This window comes from Nomascus leucogenys, chromosome 12 (genome assembly GCF_006542625.1).
Source record: "Nomascus leucogenys isolate Asia chromosome 12, Asia_NLE_v1, whole genome shotgun sequence".
Classification (NCBI taxonomy): Eukaryota; Metazoa; Chordata; class Mammalia; order Primates; family Hylobatidae; genus Nomascus; species Nomascus leucogenys.
The window spans coordinates 61,492,467-61,514,947 of record NC_044392.1 but is presented as its reverse complement, the minus strand read 5'-3'; the positions used below and the strand labels follow the sequence as shown (position 1 = coordinate 61,514,947).

Genomic DNA, 22,481 nt, shown 5'->3' with positions numbered 1-22,481 from the left:
AGCACAACAAGGACTCCCACTGAAGACAGGCTCACACAATAAAACTTCCATGCACATGAGCAAACCCAACATCTCAGTGTGAGTCAACACAATAAACCAAGAAGTAACAACCTAGAAACCACAGATTTTAAATAAATAAATAAATAAAGCAGTCTGAAAGATTTCAAATATGTATGAAATTGTTCAGAGTGATAAAGGGCCAAACAATCTATGAAACTGGGTAGATCTGAAAAAGAAATAGAGAAATAAAATAGCACCGAATAAGCTCAAAACAGGTTAAATGGTAAGCAAAAGATAACTGAAAATTATCAAGAGAGAATATAGATACGAAAGAAATAATACAGAATTTGTACAGATAAAAGAAAAAAATGGACACTGCAAAAGAGAAGGTAAGAAAACTAAAGAACTAAATGAGAAGCTCTACCATAAGTCAAATAAAAGTTAATGGAAGATAAGCAATAGAGATGCTATTTAAAGACATAATGAATGAGAATTTTCAAAGAAATGAGCCCTCAGACTGTAAGCCAAGTCCTGAGTGGGACAAACAGAAATAACAGCTAGATATACTATAAGAAAACTAAGAAACAAAGATAGAGAAGAAACTCTTAACTACTAGAATGAAAACAAAAATTACAGTTATAGAAGACAATCATGCTGACAGCAGACCTCACCAGTAAAAGGCAATACCAAAAGATAACAGGAGTAGTATCTTCAAAGCATTGAGGGAAAGGAAAAGTCAATCTAGAATTCAATAACCTAAAAAACTTTTACTCAAGAGTAAAAGCAAAAAAAAAAAATTTTCAGACATGAGTATTGCCCATTTCTATAAGAACTAGTAAAGCATAAAGTCAAACTATAGAAAATTGCCAATATTAAACCACTTATGACTTGCAAATATGGCAACTTTATACAGTTCAACCTAATATTTAAGAAAATGGAAACATATTTAGATGTGAGAAGCAAAAAGCAACTAGCAAAGGTAACAATAAAAGTTGTTACTAAACACGCATGGCCTAAAAGTAAATATAAAGATATATAAATATCAGTTTGGGAGATTTTAAAATGATGAAATCAAAACATCAAACTACAATAGCTTGTTACACTACAATTAAAGTTTTAAAGAGTCATTTTAATTACAATATGAAAGAAAAATTAAGGTATAAAATGTCAATCAAAAATACATTAAGGCCAGGTGCAGTGGCTCACGCCTGTAATCCCAGCACTTTGGGAGGCTAAGGCGGGCAGATCACAAGGTCAGGAGATCGAGACAATCCTGGCTAACATGGTGAAACCCCGTCTCTACTAAAAATACAAAAAAAATTAGCTGGGCGTGGTGGCGGGTGCCTGTAGTCCCAGCTACTTGGGAGGCTGAGGCAGGAGAATGGTGTGAACCCGGGAGGTGGAGCTTTCAGTGAGCCAAGACTGCACCACTGCGCTCCAGTCTGGGAGACAGTGACTCGGTCTCAAAAAAAAAAAGTAAAACCTTGCCATAACACAACATAGTAATTGAGGACCTGGAAGTTGAATCACATGAAATACAGTCAAGTTGTTGTAAAGTAAAATAATCTGTGCAACCCTGCTCACCTAGCCAATAATAAATTTCAGAGACTAAGTTCAGTGCCATGCTGACATTGCAGCTTTGTGGGCTATACTTTTTGAGAACAATGTTCTAAAATACAGACAAGAATTCTAAGAATCTGTTAGTTGATGTCATTTTTTCAGCTTGGCTCATAAAACTACTAGGGATGTGGGAACTCTCTGTTATGCCACGTCCCTTGCCTGATGTTTCCCAACCCAACTTTGCTCTTCCCTGCACGTCCGTCCTCACTCAAATAAGAACTTTAATCTGTCCATTTGAGAATGAGGGCTGTGCTGAGGACAGGCTCTATTCATAAAAAAATTGCATCTAAATATGCATTACTTACTATAAGATCAGTTAACTCTTTTTTTTTCTTTTTTGAGATTGAGTTTTTTTTTTAGATGGACTCTTGTTACCCAGGCTGGAGTGCAATGGCACTATCTCAGCTCACCGCAACCTCTGCCTCCCAGGTTCAAGCTGTTCTCCTGCCTCAGCCCCCCGGAGTAGCTGGGATTACAGGCATGCGCCACCACGCCCAGCTAATTTTGTATTTTTATTAGAGACAGGGTTTCTCCATGTTAGTCAGGCTGGCGTCGAACTCCCGACCTCAGGTGATCTGCTTGCCTTGGCCTCCCCAAGTGCTGGGATTACAGGCGTGAGCCACCACGCCCGGCCAGATCAGTTAACTCTTTAAGAAGTTTATATGTATAAGTGTATTTAGTTCTCATAGCAGCCCTGTAAAGTAGGTTCTATTACTATCCCCACATTAAAGGTGAAAAAATTGAGGTTCGGAGAAATCAAGAAACATTCTGAAGGTCACGTGGTGATGTAAATGCCAAGATCTGAAACTAACATGTCTGTGTCTACGGCTCATGCTCTTAAGAACTATGCCAAACTATTTCTCTAATTTAAACGCTGGTCTATCAGTAACAAAAGAGACTAAACTAAGGCAGTATTAAAGGAAATGCAGAGGATAAATCAGAGTATCAATTGGACTTAATAAATGACTGTATGATGAAGGTGTACTAAGAGTTACAATGAAGAAACAAATTAGAAATTCTAGATGATTCCCAAGTTCCTGGTGTGGGTAATGCATAGATAATTACATAACTACTCAAAATGAGGAAAAAGTGTTTTAGCCAGAAACGTAATGAGTAAGTTTTGGATAGATGGTGTTTAACTAGCATATTTCTGGAGCTGAAGGGTGTGGAGGGAGCTACCAGCATGTAAATAACTCAAATGTGAAGTGCAGTTATGACTGCTGAGGAAGAATATTATCAAGGACAATAACCCTTGTTACACCAATATTTACAAGTCAGGCAGAAGAAAAAGAGCTCTCAAATTTAGGAGACAGCTTTCAAACATTTTCAACTGCAAACTACAAGAAGTACACTTTACATCAAAGGCCAGGACACAAATACGTACCTGTCTGTGTAACTGAAACAAACACGAGTCAAGCAGGGATCAACTACTTTTCCATTAACCATTTATGATTAACTTGTTACCACTGTACCAATTTACTTTTAAAATTACATAATGTGCTTAAAGTCAGCTGACTCTTAGCATGACCTAACAATCTTTTCATTTGGCCCTAGCTTCTCTTTCCAATATTCTCAAGCAGTCACTCCAAAGCTTTGGTCATCAACACCACTCTCCTTTCCCTTAGAAAATAATGAAAAATTACGGATATATTTTCATATAGAGAGGTGAGTTGAGAGAATTTATACCTACAGCCTCTAATTACTTAAGTCAGAGCCCAGTCCAAATGATAAGAGAGAGTCCTGTGAGTTAAGTGTTGAAAGACTGGAATGAATTATCCAAAGAATGGGAAAAAGAAGCTGGAGGGAAAAAGATTGTCAAGTGGTGCCAGAAACCTCAAACTGGAGAAGTACAACCATGCCTAAGTCTAGTTCCTCTCTCCACCGTGCACCTATCTCTATTCCCACCCTATGTGCACACATTAATAAGGGGCTAGAGAGTGCAGTGGTGGGAGAGGTAACAGCAGGAGCAGCGCTGCTGCTGGGGGCTAGGGCGGATCTGTCTGACTTCCAGTCTGTGCCTAGCCCATTCGAGCTGCAGCCATGTCTGGGGATGAGATGATTTTTGATCCTACTATGACCAAGAAGTAAACTCAGCAGCAGCAGTCCTTTAGTTAGAGGAGGAAGGGGACACCCAAACAGAGGAGACCCAGCCCTTAGAAACAAAACAAGTGGAGCCAGAGCCAACTGGGGACAAAGAATTGGAAGCTGATGAGGAGAACAGTAGGGAAAAAGGTGCTTCTGATGATCTAGATGACTTGAACTTCTTTAATCAAAAGAAAAAAACAAAAAAGATATTTGATATTGATGAAGCTGAAGAAGGTGTAAAGGATCTTAAGATTGAAAAGATATTCAAGAACCAGCTGAACCAGAGAATGACCTTAATATCATGCTTGGCAATAAAAAGAAGAAAAAGAAGAATGTCAAGTTCCCAGATGAGGATGAAATACTAGAGAAAGACAAAGTTCTAGAAGATGAAGACAGCAAAAAAGACAACGGTATCTCATTCAGTAATCACAGAGGCCCTGCTAGGGCAGTCTCAGATACACTTATAAGGAGCTACTGAAGCAAATGTTCAACACCACGAGGGAAAAGAATCCAGATGTGGTTGCTGAAAAGGAAATTTGTCATCAAACCTCTACAGGTCATTTGAGTAGGAACCAAGAAAACTTACTTTGTCAACTTTACAGATATCTGTAAACTATTACATCATCAGCCCAAACATCTCGCATTTTTGTTGGCTGAATTGGGTCCAAGTGGTTCTACAGACGGTAATAACCAACTTGTAATCAAAGAAGATTCCAACAGAAACAGAAAAAGTCTTCAGAAGATATATTAAGGAATACTTTTTACACATGCTGATCACTGGACACAAACCTGCAGAAGGAGACTCAACTCTCCTTCTTACAGTGAGCAACTTATTGTTGACACTCTGTTGCAAGTACAAAACCAGTTTCCAGGCTGTCATGGGCAAACAAGCACAGATCCATGCCAAAGCTAACTAATTTGCCAATCACTGATTTTACAATATGTGTTGTGGAGATTTGGCGGGACAGGTTTGTCATCAGAAGGGATATACTGTTGTATTAAAAAAACAGGATTGAAAAGCTGCCAAGTTCTTTGATGAGTGGTCGGCTGGTCTGAAACTCTTGCAAGATGCCACTGTTCAAACTGTTGACATAATCATTGCCTCTTCTCTCTCTGTCAGAGAGATGTGATACGGGGTAAGGAAGTGTTTTTCAAAATTATTCACTGGCATCTGTAAGATAAATTAGTTCTTGTAACAGTGCAAGAAAATTAAATTTAAAAAACAGAGACCTAGAAAGCAATATGTATTTGCCAAAAGGAATGATGGCAAAAAACAGTAACTATGTTCTGGAGCAACAGGTCACTAATCTTTACTAAAGAAATTTTATAGCAATGGAGGTAGCGGCAGACAGACATTAGCATGAGTATGGGGAGCTGAAGATGTGAAATGCTGAATATGTTGCCCACTCTTACAAAAAACTTGGCAATGAAGAAAAGAGACAAAATGACCTGTCAACAGAGGGAGAAAAAAGAAGAATGCTGCTTTATACAGGGAAAACTTGCAGATACGATACAGAAAGTAACTGAAATAATTTATAATAAAAATGGCTTAAATCCTATAAAATAATATCATAGAGTAACATATATTTATAGAACGTCAGTAAGTATTTCCAAAGTTAATTTTATCACTTAAGAATGAAGCTGGCTTATGGTGAAGTCATAGTCATACTTGGCCACATATGTGCACATACAATCATATACGAAGAACACTAATATCTTATAATAAACTAAGTATAACTAATATCTATTATCATAAAGCTTGTTGGTATTCTTAGGGCTTCTTATATTCTTGAAGATATACAGGAATATCTTGTTTTACTGCATTTAGCTTTATACCACTTCACAGATGCTGAGCTTTTATAAATTGAAGGTTTGTGGCAACCCTGCATTAACCAAATTAGTAGACGCCATTTTTCCTACAATGTGTGCTCACTGTGCGTCTGTTACATTTTGTTAACTTTTGCAATATTCCTAACTTATAAATTATTATTTATCTATTATGGTGACCTGTGATTTCTGATCTTTCATGTTACTACTGTAATTGTTTTGAGGCCCCACAAACTGCACCCAATGAAAACAGCAAACTTTATCAATAAATGTATTCTGACTCCTTCACTGACTGGCCATTCCCTGTCTCTCCCTTTCTCAGGCTACCCTAATGCCTGAGACCAAACAATATTGCAATTAGGCCAATAAATAACCCTACAATGGCCTCAAAGTGTCCAACTGAAAAGAAGAATCGATTCAGCAGGATTTGGTCAATAACAAAAACAACAACAACAAAAAGTCAAACATCTCCTACATTAAATTTTAAAAAGCTAGAAATTGTTAAGCTTAGTGAGAAGGCATGTCAAAAGCCAAGACAGGCCAATGCTAGGCCTCTTGTGCCAGTTAGCCTAGTTGTGAATGCAAAGAAAAAGTTTTGTTTTGTTTTGTTTGAGATAGGGTCTTGCTCTATCGCCCAGGCTGGAGTGCAATGGCATGAACACTGCTCGCTGAAGCTTCAATTTCCTGGGCTCAAGTGACTCCTACCTCAGCCTCCCATGTAGTGGGGACCACAGGCTCATGCCACCATGCCCAACTAATTTTTTGATTTTTTGTAAAGACGGGGTCTCATATTGTTGTCCAGGCTGGTCTCGAACTCCTGGGCCCAAGCAATCCTCCCACACAGGCCTCTCAAAGTGTTGGGACTACAGACATGAGCCACTGCGCCCAGCCTGCAAAGTTCTTGAAGGAAATTAAAAGTGATAGTCCAGTGAGCATATGAATGATAAGAAAGCAAATCAGACTGGGCATGGTGGCTCCCACCTGTAATCCCAGCAATTTGGAAGGCCGAGGTGGGCAGATCCCAAAGTCAAGAGATCAAGACCATCCTGGCCAATACGGTCAAACTCTACTAAAAATACAAAAATTAGCTGGGTGTGGTGGCATGCACCTGTAGTCCCAGCTGCTCGGGAGGCTGAGGCAGGAGAATTGCTTGAACCCAGGAGGCGGAGACTGCAGTGAGCCAAGATCATGCCACTGCACTCCAGCCTGGCGACAGAGCAAGACTCTGTCTCAAAAAAAAAAAAAAAAAAAAAAAAAAATGCCCTGCTAAATTTAAATAAACACAATTTCCATGTTAAAAAAATTAGAAGACCTGAAGAATGGTAATCCTAAGAAGCAAATTAGTAGTCTGCTACTAATGAAACTTTAAGACATACCTATTGAAAAAGAAAAGGATAAACAAACATACAGCAGCAACTGCAAAAAAACAAAACAAAACGAAAAGCAAAACAAACCAAAAACAAACAGGAAGAATATTAGCATTAGATAAACCTAAGTAAAAGTTAAAAAAGCATTAAATAGGAATAGTGGGAATACTGTGCAACAATGAAGGACACAGTCCACAAACTGTCAAAACAAATTATGCAATTTATGCAGGATAGTAGCCACAAACAAAAGGCAAAATAAAAATGGAAAACATGTTATTTTATAAAAAATTTAATGGTTGTCAAGCTCACACTTCCTTATCCAGTTTTTGAAATACAGAAAATTATGGTATGTTTAGCCACAAAACACATTTACTGAAAAAAACCGGACCTGAACTGGCATAAAGCTATATATATCTTTAGTTACGCTATTTGGTGTAAATATTGCTGCAGAAATATTAAGGCATTTGATTACAGAGTACGACCACAGACGATGCTAGAAACTTAAGTACCATCTTGCCTTCCTAAAATGTGAACACTTACGCATCCCAAACACTGAATATATGAATAAAATTTTTAAACTTAGAAACATAAAAGTATTTTGTTTTCCTATGTCCACATTAATCATGTAACCTGGCTGCAATTTTCTTAAATTCCAAAAATTAAATATTTTACTGACAACATATATGAGCATAATCCAAATAACTCTAAGAAATAAAATTTTTAAAATGACCAGTTCCCCAAAGTGAAATAACTGCTAATTAAGGAACAATATTGTGGTTCAAGCAGAAAATTTTTCAAGTGGAATTTTTAAGAATTATCAAAACAGAAAATATTTTATAACGGTGTATTTCATTTCATAATAAAGTGATTGAAAACAAAATACAGAGGTGGCCAGATGCTGTGGCTCATGCCTGTAATCCCAACACTTTGGGAGCCAGAGGCGGGCAGATCACTTCAGTCTAGGAGTTTGAGATCAGCCTGGACAACATGGCGAGACCCTGTGTCTACAAAAATAAAAATTAGCCAGGCATGGTGGCGCCTGCCTGTAATCCCAGCTACTCAGGAGGCTGAGGTGGGAGCATCACCTGAGGCTGTGAGGTCAAGCTGCAGTGAGCAGTGACTGGGCCACTGGGGGACAGTGAGAGCCTGTCTCAAAAATGAAAAAAAAAAAACAAAAACAAAACACGGAGGAAGGCCTTTGTGGCTCTTATAAAAATTCACAAGCATGAACTTAACTTTAAAGATATACACGGTTACAATTAAACTGTTAAAAGTCAAAGACAAGAAAATTTTGAAAAGAGTAGGAGAAAAATAACTCATGACATACCTGGGAACAATATGATTAACAATGAGCTGAGCAGAAACAAAAAAAAAAAATTCAGAAGGCAGTGTGTTATAAATAAAGTTTTGGTTCCCCAAAAGAAATAGCACTCGAATATAAAATTTTCTTTTTTTGGAGGCCAAGGCGGGCAAATCATGAGGTCAGGAGATCGAGACCATCCTGGCTAACATGGTGAAACCCCATCTCTACTAAAAATACAAAAAATTGGCTGGGTGTGGTGGCAGGCGCCTGTAGTCCCAGCTACTCGGGAGGCTGAGGCAGGAGAATGGCATGAACCCGGGAGGTGGAGCTTGCAGTGAGCCGAGATCACGCCACTACACTCCAGCCTGGGCGCCAGAGCAACTCCGTCTCAAAAAAAAAAAAAAAAAAAAAAAATTTTTTTTTTTCCTCAGCAAGGCAATTTACTTTTATAGAAGAATGCACCCTCACAGATGGACCAATGGTGAGCGCACACCTGGACAAGGGAGGGGAAGGGGTTCTTATTCCTGACACACATGGCCCCTGCTGCTGTGTCATTCCCCTATTGGTGAGGGTTAGATCACACAGGCTAAACTAATTCCGACTGGCTACTTTAAAGAGAGTGACGGGGTGAGTGGTTTGGCAGGAAAAATGGTTATGGCAGAGCAGGAAATTGGAATGAGTCAGGGTGGAGAATGAGTCAGGGTGGAGCAGGTAATCAGAATGAGTCAGGGTGGAGCAGGTAATTGGAATGAGTCAGGGTGGAGCAGGTAATTAGAATGAGATAGGGTGGAGCAGGTAATCAGAATGAATTAGGGTAGAACAGGTGATTGGAATGAGTCAAGGTGGAGCAGGTGATTGAAAAAGGTTGTTTTACGAGGAAGTTAAGTTTAAAAGTAGAAGGCAAAGAATTGAACATACTGACATATTGATTACCTGAAGAGAAACTTAGAACTCATATTTAACAAGTAGAATGACATAATTTGAAGTAGTTTTTAAAATTCTGCCTATATCAATTTAAGAACTTCAGTAACTTGGCCTAAGTGGAAACCAATTTAAAAATGTAAGAAAAAAATAAAACAAAACACTGCCAACCAAGAATTCTATATCCATCAAAACTAACCTGCAAAAATGAAAATTAAATGAGGACATACTCAGATAAACATAGACTGGCAGAATTCATTATCGGGGGAAATTCAGCCCCCGATATTTCAAGTGGGTCCTTTTCTATTTTCCCTAAGTGTCAGCCGGTCTGAGAAATAAAGGGAAAGAATACAAAAGAGAAATTTTAAAGCTGGGTATCCGGGGGAGACATCACATGTCGGCAGGTTCCGTGATGCCCCGAGCCATAAAACCAGCAAGTTTTTATTAGTGATTTTCAAAAGGGGAGGCAGTGTACGAATAGGGTGTGGGTCACAGAGATCACATGCTTCACAAAGTAATAAAATATCACAAGGCAAATGGAGGCAGGGCGAGATCACAGGACTGGGGCGAAATTAAAATTGCTAATGAAGTTTTGGGCACCCACTGTCACTGATAACATCTTATCAGGAGACAGGGTTTGAGAGTAGACAACCAGTCTGATCAAAATTTATTAGGCGGGAATTTCCTTGTCCTAATAAACCTGGGAGTGCTACAGGAGACTGGGGCTTATTTCATCCTTTATCTACAACCATAACAGACAGACGTTCCCAAAGCGGCCATTTTAAAGACCTCCCCTTGGGAACGCATTCTCCTTCTCAGGGATGTTCCTTGCTGAGAAAAAGAATTCAGCAATATTTCTCCTATTTGCTTTTGAAAGAAGAGAAATATGGCTCTGTTCTGCCTGGCCCACAGGCAGCCAGATTTTAAGGTTATCTCTCTTGTTCCCTGAACATTGCTGTTATCCTTTTCTTTTTTCAAGGTGCCCAGATTTCATATTGTTTAAACGATTTGTGCAGTTAACACAATCATCACAGGGTCCTGAGGTGACATTCATCCTCAGCTTACGAAGATGACGGGATTAAGAGATTAAAGACAGGCATAGGAAATCACAAGAATATTGACTGGGGAAGTGTTAAATGTCCATTAAATCTTACAATTTATGTTCAGAGACTGCAGTAAGGACAGGCATAAGAAATTATAAAAGTATTAATTTGGGGAACTAATAAATGTCCATGAAATCTTCACAATTTATATTCTTCTGCCATGGCTTCAGCCGGTCCCTCCGTTCAGGGTCCCTGACTTCCCACAACAATTCATTGCTAGTCAACCTGCCTTACAAAACACGCTAACGAAAATTCTCCAGATTTAAAGGAAGTGACACCAAAGATCGTATCAAACGGATATAAAGAAAGAGCACTTGTAAGGTTAATCATATAGGTAAATGTCTAACACATATAAACCTACTTTTTCACTTTCTTAAATTATTTAAACGAAAAGTGCTTCAGATAATAATAGCAGAAAGAACAGGAGAGGGAATGGAGGTATACTAGATAGAACAAGATAGAACTAGATAGAACAAGAACATGCCACCAAACCATAAGTGGAATCCACAGCAATTAAAGAGTACTACAAATGGTAAATAAATGCAGGCTAATTAACGTAAGAAAATCTACAAATATATTTTTCCTTTCTTCTCTTCTTCAAAAACCATAAAAGTATAAAGAACTGTATAAACTCAGCACAGTATTGCTGAGTTTATAACACATAGATGTAACATACATAACAATTACACAAAGCCAGAGGTGGAGGGCGGAGGGAGGAAGAGAGCCACACTGGAGCAAAGGTTCTGCATTTTACTGAAGTCAAGTTAATAGTAATTTGAAGTAGACCGTGATAAATTAATATGCATACTGTAATCACTAAGAAATCAACTCAAAAATCACAGTAAAAACATCAATGAAGGAATTAAAATGATACACCAGAAAACATGTATGTAATGCAAAAGAAGGCAAATAAGTGTTACAAATAAAGTTTCGGTGCTGTAAAATAAATAGCACTCAAACATAAAATTTTCTTTTTTTCTTCTCAGCAAGGTGATTTACTTCTATGGAAGGGTGCACCCTCACAGATGGAGCAATGGTGAGCGCACACCTGGACAAGGGAGGGGAAGGGGTTCTTACTCCTGACGCACATGGCCCCTGCTGCTGTGTCATTCCCCTATTGGTGAGGGTTAGATCACACAGGCTAAACTAATTCCGACTAGCTACTTTAAAGAGAGTGACAGGGTGAGTGGTTTGGCAGGAAAAATGGTTATGGCAGAGCAGGAAATAGGAATGAATCAGGGTGGAGAATGAGTCAGGGCGGAGCAGGTAATCGGAATGAGTCAGGGTGAAGCAGGTAATTGGAATGAGTCAGGGTGGAGCAGGTAATCGGAATGAGTAAGGGTGGAGCACGAGATCGAAAAAGATTGCTTTATGAGGAAGTTTAAAAGTAGAAGGCAAAGAATTGAACATACTGACATTGATTCTTTGAAGAGAAATTTAGAACTCATATCTAACATAACGAGGAACCAATGAACAACAATAAATACATGAGCTATACAGAAAACAAAGAGCAAAACAATCAACATAGATCTAACCATATCAATGATAGTAAATGAGAATGAATTAAGTACCCCAATGAAAATAAAGAGCAGATACAATTAACTATATACTGTTTACCAGAGACACACTTAATTTATTTTTTCCAGATATAGTCTCTGTAGCCCAGGCTGGAGTGCAGTGGCGCTCACTGCAGCCTCAACCTCCTGGGCTTAAGCAGTCCTCCTGCCTCAGCCTCCCAAGTAGTTAGGACTACAGGCATACACCATCACACTCAGCTAATTTACTTAAAATTTTTGTAGAGATAGGGTCTCACTATGTTACCCAGGTGGGTCTCAATCTCCTGGCCTCAAGCAATCCTCCCACTTCAACCTCCCAAAGTGCTGGGATTACAGGCATACATCACTGCACTCAGCCCAGAAACACACCGTAAATCAAAGACACATACAGGATGAAAGAAAAAAGAAAGTCAAATCATGGAAACCGTAGTTACGTAAGAGCTGGAGTCTTGGTATGGTGGCTCACACCTGTAATCCCAGCACTTTGGGCTGAGATGGGAGGATCACTTGAGGCCAGGAGTTCAAAACCAGCCTGGGTGGCACAGCAAGGCCCCATTTCTACAAATTAAAAAAAAAAAAAAATTAAACCAGATGGGGTGGTATTTGCCTGCAGGCACAGTTACTTAAGAGGCTGAAGCAGGAGGATTGCTTGAGCCCAGGAGTTCAAGGCTGCAGTGAGCTAGGATCATGCCACTCTACTGTAGCCTGGGTGACTGAGCAAGACCTTGTCTCTATTTAAAAAAAAAAAAAAAAGGCCAGGGGCACTGGCTCATGCCTGTAATCTCAGCACTTTGGAAGGCCAAGAGGCCAAGGCGAGCAGATCACCTGAGGTAGGGAGTTCAAGACAAGCCTGACCAACATGGAGAAACCCTGTCTCTACTAAAAATACAAGAATTAGCTGGGTGTGGTGGCGCATGCCTGTAATCCCAGCTACTCAGGAGGCTGAGGCAGGAGAATTGCTTGAACCCAGGAGGTGGAGGTTGTGGTGAGCCGAGATCCCACCACTGTACTCTAGCCTGGGCAACAGGAGCAAAAGCTCTATCTCAAAAAAAAAAAAAAAAAGCAGGAGTGGCTATTCTAATATCAGATAAAATAGACGCTTACACAAAAATAATCATTAGAGACAAGAGCAAAATTTGTATAATAATAAAGATATCCATTCTCAAGAAGATACAGTTATATGCATATGTGTACGTAACAAGACAGCTTCAAAATACATGAAGAAAAATCTGGCAAAACTGAAGGGAGACAAACAGAAATGAACATGAAGATGAACAAAATATGCCCTCCCACAAAACAAAAGAGAGGCTCACTACCTGTGGGACAATTATCAAGTGGTCTAATATATGTGTAACTGAATTCCCAGAAGAAGAAATAAAAACAATGAGAAATATACTTTAAGAACTAATCATCAAGTTTTCCAACTTTAATAAAAACTATAAGCCAAAGATGAAGAACCACAATAATCTCTGAAGATAGCACTTCTAAATAAAACCATGCAAAGCACATCATAATCAAATTGCTAAAAAACAGTAATAAAGGATAAGTCTTAGGCCAGGCGCGGTGGCCCATGCCTGTAATCCCAGCACTTTGGGAGGCCGAGGCAAGCAGATCATGAGGTCAGGAGATCGAGACCATCCTGGCTAACATGGTGAAACCCTGTTTCTACCAAAAATACAAAAAAAAATTAGCCAGGCGTGGTGGCAGGCACCTGTAGTCCCAGCTACTCGGAGGGCTGAGGCAGGAGAATGGCGTGAACCCGGAGGCAGGGCTTGCAGTGAGCCAAGATGGCGCCACTGCAGTCCAGCCTGGGCAACAGAGCAAGACTCATCCTAAAATAAAAATAATAATAAATGTTTAACAAAGCAAAAGAGAATGCCACTTAGTATGACCAAGAAAAAACAGCATGAAAATAATTTCAAAAGAAATCTATAAACAAAAACAACAACTAAATAAATAAAAGGATCCAGCCTAGGCAACAAAGCAAGACCCCATCTCTAGAAAAACTTTAAAAAGTAGCTCAGCGTGTAGATGTGCATATGTGGTCCCAGCTACATGCGAGGCTCAGGCAGGACTGCTTGAGCCCGGGAGGTGGAAGCTGCAGTTAGCCATGTTCACACCACTGCACTCCAGCCAGGGTGACAGAGAGAGGCTCTGTCTCAAAATGATAATAAGGAAAAATTATTAAAATAAAAGAGATCATGCAAACATAGAAGTACCGTTTTCAAGTGAGGTATAAAAAAACAAAACATAAAAGAATGGATGAAATAATTTCAGAGCTATTTATTATATATTCCTGGAATAGAATATATACATTTTTTGGTATGTCTGTGTAATATTTACAAAATTTGATCTTGTATTCAGCTACCAAAAACAAATAAGAACAAAAAAAACCTTTCAATTAAAAAGATACTGAATTTTACAGTCCACATCCTATAAAAGTTTAAAACTTTACAAAGTGAAAGTAAATAAAAACATCACTACACACAACCCAAAATAAAAATGGATTCCATCTGGAAATCAAAACTAAAATTACAAGCTATCTGGAAAAAAACGCAGCAGAAACAGTTCATACTCAACTCTATTATTTCTATCTGTAGACTTAAATGTTTAAAAATAAAACTAATAGAACTTAGTTCTTTCCTTGACAAATTTTTTAAAAAACAAAAGTATGAGAACAGAATTAAATATAAAAGCTGAAATATATACAGTACTGAAAACAAAACTGATTACCTAAAAATAATTTTTTGAGAAAAAAGTAAAATCTTTAGGAATCTAACGAAGAGAAAAAAAACATAGAGAATGAAAACAGAGAAAGCAAAAAAATTTTAAAAGATTACTAAACCTATATCAGAAAATACTCCATGTAACTCTAAAGCAAGCAATATTAAAATCTAGCATAAATGGACAATTTTCTAGTAAAATATGATTCATCAAAAGCAAAACAAGAATTAAACTTGAATAGACATATTAGCATACAAAGATTAGAAGAAGTTGCCATTTAAAAAAAAATACAAAATCCAGATAGTTATACAAGAGAGTAATGCTTAAAGAACAAACTAGCATTCCATTATTATTTGAACCAATCTAGAACAAAAGAGTAAAAATCCGAATTCATTTTATAGAGCCCAACACTGCTTTACTATTAAAACCTACCAAAGGCAATTCAAAAGAAGAAAACTGCAGACCACTCCAGCGTATTGACTCTACATTTCTAAATGAAATATTAGCAAACATTCTGTCAATCTGTCAAAAGAATATTATGATCAATAAGGTTTACCAGGAATTCAAGGATTATTCAACGGAAAGAAATTTAACAAACTAATCGTATCAAAACAACTGAAGGAGAAAACTATATGGTTATATAAACAGATGTTAAAGTGGCGTATGATAAAATTCAGACATTTTTAGTGAGAACACTAAAAAAGAGAAGCAAACAACCTAAATATGAAAGAATCATTTACCAAAATATTAAATAGCATTTAAAGCTAGCAAAACCTTAAAGGGAAAGAAAAAAAAACCACTTCTCTATTTAACTCAGAAAACAGGCATATCATTTACTAAAGAGGCAATATACAAAATTATTAATGGCACAGATTCTGGAGCCAGACTACACAGATTTAAATCTCAACCCCTTCAGAGCTGCTAATTCCTTAATCTTTGTGTTAATTCCTTTATCTTTGAGTCTTAGTTTCCCATTTGCAAAATAGGGATAACAGTACCTACCTCAAAGGTTGTTGGGAAGACTACATGTTTATACATATAAAATGTGACACACACTAAGTGCTCACAAAATGTAAGCTATTATTACAAGTTACTATTCGTCTCAAAGATTTCAGAGCATCACTGTGTAATAGAATTTTCTGCAATAATGGATACGTGCTGTAAGTGCACTGTTCAATGCAGTACTCAATACAACACTGGCCACTGAGCACTTAGAAAATGGCTGGTGGAACCAACAAACTAAATTTTAAAATTTCATTTTAGATAACTAAAAGTTAAATCACCACCAGTGACTAGTTGCTATGGTACAGGACACTGCAGTTCTAGAAAACGCAGGATAGCTGAGATGCCACTTACTTTTTAAGACTACTAAAATTTAAAAGATAAGTTTACAACAAAATGAAGGTACAAAAAAAATTAACAGCTGGACCACTTTCAATAATGGCACAAGGGAAAGCAAATCCTCTCTTCAAAGACAAAGTATAAAACTGTAAAAAACTGTCAAAAAGAAAAAAAAACAACAAATTCAGACCACAGGGAATCAACTACTGTCATGCAAAATGAGACACACTTATTCTACAAAGACTGCTAAAGTTTCAGGTAAAAGCAATGACAGGCACTGACCCTCTTGCTTGAGGATGCTCCCACGATTCCCATTTACTCCAAAAGTCTGGTCTGAAAAATCAGTAGTTTTACTGGAATGGGGCTGACCATGAAAACAGCAGCTTTGCTGTCACACATGGCAGAATCAATTGGGGAGAGAGGTGAATGCGAAAACATGAGATTTGCCAGCTATAAATTAGTATCTGTTTGGAAAGAACAGGTTTTGCTATACCTGGGTTGGGGGTCACAGAGCAAGCAGCAGACCAACCACATTAATACAAAGAAACTTGAAATGAGAGTCACAGAAGGGCTAAGATCAACTGTCTATACAGACATGGCTAATTGGGACACTGCACATATCAAATGGAGACACAAGAAAGCCCTAAAAAAATTAAAGGCCAAGTGAGAATAAAAACAAAGATTTCAAAGCAACTATTATAAATATTTTCAAAGAATAAAAAGGAACCAGTGTTCAAATAATAAAATAATATGGCAAAGCCTCAACAAATAAGAAGTCTCAAGAGAGAACTATAAAAAGAACCCACACAGATTAAAAGTACATGCAAAATAAAAAATTCACTACGTATCTGGGCTTCAACAATACACTTAAGGCCGGGTGTGGTGGCTCATTCCTGTAATCCCAGCACTTTGGGAGGCAAAGGTAGGTGGATCGCCTGAGGTCAGGAGTTCGAGACCAGCCTGGCCAACATGTGAAACTCTGTCTCTACTAAAAATACAAAAAATTAGCCAGGCGTGATGGTGGGCACCTGTAATCCCAGCTACTCCAGAGGCTGAGGAGGAGAACTGCTGGAACCCGAGAGGCAGAAGTTTGCAGTGAGCCAAGGTTGCACCATCGCACTTCAGCCTGGGCAACAAGAGTGAAACTCTATCTAAAAAAAAAAAAAAAAAAAAAAAAAAAAAAGATTTGAGTGAACTTGTAGATGGATAAATTAAAATTTAATTTCAATCCAATCAAAAAAATCAGAGACGAAAAAAGACTGACGAGAAAAGAACAGATCCTCAGAAACCAGTAGAACAATGTCAAGCTCCCAACATAAATGTAATAAAAGTCACAGGACATAAGAGCAAAGAAATAGAAAAAATGTTTGAAGAAATAATGGTGGAAAATGTCAAACCTGATGAAATACATTAATCTGCAGATTCAAAAAGGGGAGAGAACCACAAACAAAATAAACACAAAATAAACCAAACCAAACACATCACAGTCAAACTGCTGAAAACCAGGAGAAAAACAATTCATCAAGGAAACCAATCCATCAACATCTGACTTTTCATTAAAAATATGGAGGCCAGGAAGCAATGAAATGACATATTCAAAGTATAGATTACAAACCAAGAATTGTATGTGCAACAAAAATATCCTTCAAAAATGAAGGTAAAATAAAGACAGCCACAGGTAAACAAAATTTGAGAGAAAGTCACACTTAGCATATATTTGTACCACAAAAAATTCTAAAGGAAGTCTGTCAGGATGACAGGAAATAAAACCAGACTATATAAATCTAACAATCATGACAATAACTGTACAAAAGATAGAAATGGAGCTACAGTGGAACAAAGTTGCTATATTTTAACAAAATGAAGGTAGTATCGTCCTGAAGTGACTTGTGGTGTTAAAGATATATCATAATTGCAAGAGTTACAACTAAAACAAAAACTAAATCAAAGAAAATTTTAAGGTACACTAAAAATATTGGTTAACATAAAAGTCTCAGTAAAGAAGGAAAAGAACAAAAATGACACATGGAAAACAATTAGCAAAATGGCATACCTAAATCCAACTATATCACTGAGTAAACACTCCAATGAAAAGAAGAGATTGTCAAACTGGATAAAAAGCAAAATCCGCCTATATATCCTCTGAAAGAAACATTTTTAGATTCAAAGACATAAATAGGGTTAAAGTAAAAGGAGAGGAGAAGATAAAATCATGAAAGCTGTTGCCTTAAGACAGCTGGAGTAGTCACACTAACATCAGAAAAAAAAAGATTCTTGGGGTCAGGAGTTCGAGACCAGTCTGGTCAACATGGTGAAACCCTGTCTCTACTAAAAATACAAAAATTAGCCAGGTGTGGTGGCGCATGCCTGTAATCCCAGCTACTCAGGAGACTGAGACAGGAGAATGGCTTGAACCCCAGGAGACAGAGGTTGCAGTAAGCCAAGATCACGCCACTGCACTGCAGCCTGGGCAACAGAGTGAGACTCTGTCTCCAAAAAAGAAAGAAAGAAGAAGAAAAGATTCTCAAAGCATATTACTAAGTAAAATGAAGCATTTTATATGTTAAAGAATCAATACATCAGATACATGTAACAATTATAAATGTAAATGAACCAAACACAAAATTAAAACTATAGGCCAGATGTGGTGGCTCATGCCTGTAATCCTAGCACTTTGGGAGGCCGAAGCAGTGGATCACGAGGTCAGGGGTTCAAGACCAGCCTGGCCAAGATGGTGAAACCCCGTCTCTACTAAAACTATAAAAATTAGTTGGGTGCGGTGGCAGACGCCTGTAATCCCAGCTACTCAGGAGGCTGAGCCAGGAGAATCGCTTGAAACTGGGTGGCAGAGGTTGCAGTGAGCTGAGATCGTGCCACTGCACTCCAGCCTGGGCAACAGAGTGAGACTCTGTATCAAAAAAAAAAAAAAACAAAAAAACAAACAAAAACAAACAAAAAGAAAAAAAATATATATATATATATAGTTTTTTTTTTCCTCCCATGGGATACAGCTGAAAGAGTGCTTAAACATTTTTTTTTTTTTTTTTGAGATGGAGTCTCACTCTATCACCCAGGCTGGAGTGCAATGGCGTGATCGCACCTCACTGCAACCTCCGCCTACCCAGTTCAAGTGATTCTCCTGCCTCAGCCCCCTAGTAGCTGAGGTTACAGATGTGCGCCACCATGCCCAGCTAATATTTTTGTATTTTTAGTAGAGATGGGGTTTCACCATGTTGTCCAGGCTGGTCTTGAACTCCTGACTTCAGGTGATCTGCCCACCTCGGCCTCCCAAAGAGCTGGGATTACAGGCCATTAGTCCAACAAAACTTTCTGCCATGACAAAATGTTCTATATCGGTGGCCGGGCGCAGTGGCTCAAGCCTGTAATTCCAGCACTTTGGGAGGCCGAGGCGGGTGGATCACGAGGTCAGGAGATCGAGACCATCCTGGCTAACACGGTGAAACTCCGTCTCTACTAAAAATACAAAAAATTAGCCGGACATGTTGGCGGGCGCCTGTAGTCCCAGCTACTCGGGAGGCTGAGGCAGGAGAATGGTGTGAACCCGGGAGGCGGAGCTTGCAGTGAGCTGAGATGGCGCCATTGCACTCCAGCCTGGGGGGCAGAGCAAGACTCTTAGTGCAAAGAGTCTTAGAACCAAAATGTTCTATATCTGCACTAATATGGCAGCCATCAGCCACACATGATTACTGAATACCTGAAATGTGACTACAGTGACTAAGGAAGTAAATCATCAATTTCAATTACCCTTAATTTTGTCACGTGGCCATTAGGTACCACATTTAACAGCATGAACTTAGAAATGTATAGCTTTAAAGACATATATTAGAAAGGAAAAAAAAACATCTAAAAGCAATCATCTCAACATGCCCCTCATTAAGCTCGAAAAAGACCAAATCAAAACATTAAGTACGATGAAATAAAGATCAGAGTAGCTATGAATAGGGAGGAAAGGGGAATGAAACTCAAAGTTGGTTCTTTGAAAACAACTGATAAACAATTACCTAGATGGGAAAGTGAGTGCAGGGAGGGAGACGGGAGGAGATAGAGAAGACAGATTGATACTGATCTAAAAAGAAGAGAGAGCACATTGTGCCAAAACCAAAAATGAAATATAAGACTTAACAAGAGATCCTGCCAAAATGTTACTGATATGGTTTGGATTTGTGTCCCCACCCAAATCTCATGTTGAATTGTAATCTCCAATGTTGGAGGAGGGCTCTGGTGGGAGGTGACTGGATCACGGGGGCAGATTTCCCCTTTGCTGTTCTCGTTATAGTAACTGAGTTCTCATGAGATCTGGTTGTTTGAAAGTCTGCAGCACTTCCCCCTTCATTCTCTCTTCCTCCTGTCAGCCATATGAAGATGTGCTTACTTCCCTTTCACTTTCTGCCACGATTGTAAGTTTCTTAAGGCCTCCCCAGACGCAGAAGCCTGCACAGCAGGAAGAACCAGAGAAACCTCTTTTGTTTGTAAATTACCTAGTCTCAGGTATGTCTTTATAGCAGTGTCAGAATGGACTAATACAACTATGAACTTCTTATGCCAAGTTAGACCACTTAAACAAAATAGGTCAAATTCTTTAAAAATGCAAATTACCAGCTAGGTAATCCCAGCATTTTGGGAGGCTGAGATGGGAGGATCACTTGAGCTCAGGTGTTGGAGACCAGCCTGGGTAACACAGTGGGACCCTGTCTCTACAAAAATAATTTTTTAATTAGCTAGGTACGATGGTGCACATTTGTAGTCCCAGCTACTCAGGAAGCTGAGGCAAGAGGACTGCTTGAGCCTATGAGATGAAGGCTGCAGAGAGCTGCGATCACACCACTGCACTCCAGCCTGGGATACAAAGCAAGACCCTGTCTTGAAAAAAAAAAATTTTACCAAACTATGACTCAAGAAGACATAGAAAAACTGAATCTGAATACTAGATCAGTAATTTAAAATCTTCTACAAAAAGGGAAGTCCAGACCCAGTAGGGTTTTTTTTTTTCTTTTTGAGATGGAGTCTCCGTCTGTCACCCAGGCTGGAGTGCAGTGGCATGATCTCACTGCAACCTCTGCCTCCTGGGTTCAAGTGATTCTCCTGCCTCAGCCTCCCAAGTAGCTGTGACTACAGGCGCCCACCACCACGCTCAGCTAATTTTTTGTATTTTTAGTAGGGATGGGGTTTCGCCATGTTGCCCAGGCCGGTTTCGAACTCCTGAGCTCAGGCAATCCACCTGCCTCAGCCTCCCAAAGTGCTGGGATTACAGGTGTGAGCCACCGTGCCCAGCCCCAGTTGGTTTTAATGGTGAATTCTCTCAAGGAAGAAATAATACAAACCTCAAACAAACTCTTTAAAAAATAGAGAAGAAAAAAACGTATTTTAAGAGGCCAATATTACCCTGTTACCACAGACATAAGACAAAGACATCACAAATAAAATATTACTAGAAAACTACAGACTGAGGAGTAGAGGAGTATTAGAAGAGGAGATGAAAACGATGCCCAAATTTCTGGTTTAGGAAATCGGAACAATGAGATGACTGTTCCAGTTTGTAAGTGGAGGTTTGGAAACTACAATTAGTTCAAGTTTAGAGACAGTAAATGTGAGATGCATCTGGGTCACTCAAGAAAAGATGTTAAGCAGGCAGTTGTGCTAAATAAAAATGTACATGACTGAGTTTGCACAAAGATGTCTTATTTTGAAATAATGGTCTGCCAGACAAAATTCAAGGAGCCTCTTAAGAGCTTGTGTGTTGTTTTAAATTTTATAATAAAGATGAGATAGTCAGCATTTCATACTTTGGAAACTTACAGACTTAAATGAGTTATTTTATATTCTGTTATACTGTTTGAAATTCTAACCATGTCCACGTTTTACTTTTTCTAAATAATTTTAATTGAACTGGTAAAAAAAATTAAAAAATAAAAAAAACTTGGCTAACTAACCATCAAGACTCTGACCTGCAAATTGTTTCATTTGCAAGAATTATACTGGTCATCCTTTTCATCTTTAAAAACGTGTGTTTAGGCTGGGCATGGTGGCTCACACCTGTAATCCCAACTTTGGGAGGCTGAGGCGGGTGGATCACCTGAGGTCAGGAGTTCAAGACCAGCCTGGTCAACATGGTGAAACCTCATCTCTATTAAAAATACAAAAATTAGGCTGGGCATGGTAGCTCACTCCTGTAATCCTAGCACTTTGGGAGGCCGAGGAAGACAGATTGCCTGAACTCAGGAGTTCGAAACCAGCCTGGGCAACACAGTGAAACCCCGTCTCTACTAAAAAAAAAAAAAATTAGCCAGGCACGGTGGTGTGCACCAGTAGTCCCAGCTACTCAGGAGGCTGAGGCAGAAGAACTGCTTGATCCCAGGAGGTGGAGGTTGCAGTGAGCTGAGATCGCACCACTGCACTCCAGCCTGGACGACAGAGCGAGACTACGCCACCAAAAAAAAAAAAAATGCACACAAAAATAGCCAGGCATGGTGGCACACGCCTGTAATCCCACCTACTCGGGAGCCTGAGACACGAAAATCACTTGAACCTGGGAGGCGGAGGTTGCAGTGAGCCAAGATCACATCATTGCACTCCCGCCTGGGAGACAGAGTGAGACTCTTGTCTTTTAAAAAAA

At 38.9% G+C, this 22,481-nt stretch overlaps 1 protein-coding gene and 1 pseudogene across 4 annotated transcripts in view; one reads left to right on the top strand and one right to left on the bottom strand.

Moving 5' to 3' along the window:
• The window catches only part of TRIM33 (tripartite motif containing 33), a 124,118-nt gene that overhangs the window by 76,248 nt on the left and 25,389 nt on the right, over window positions 1-22,481 (bottom strand). The window lies entirely within an intron of this gene.
• On the top strand, window positions 3,569-4,622 carry LOC105738421 (annotated as a pseudogene).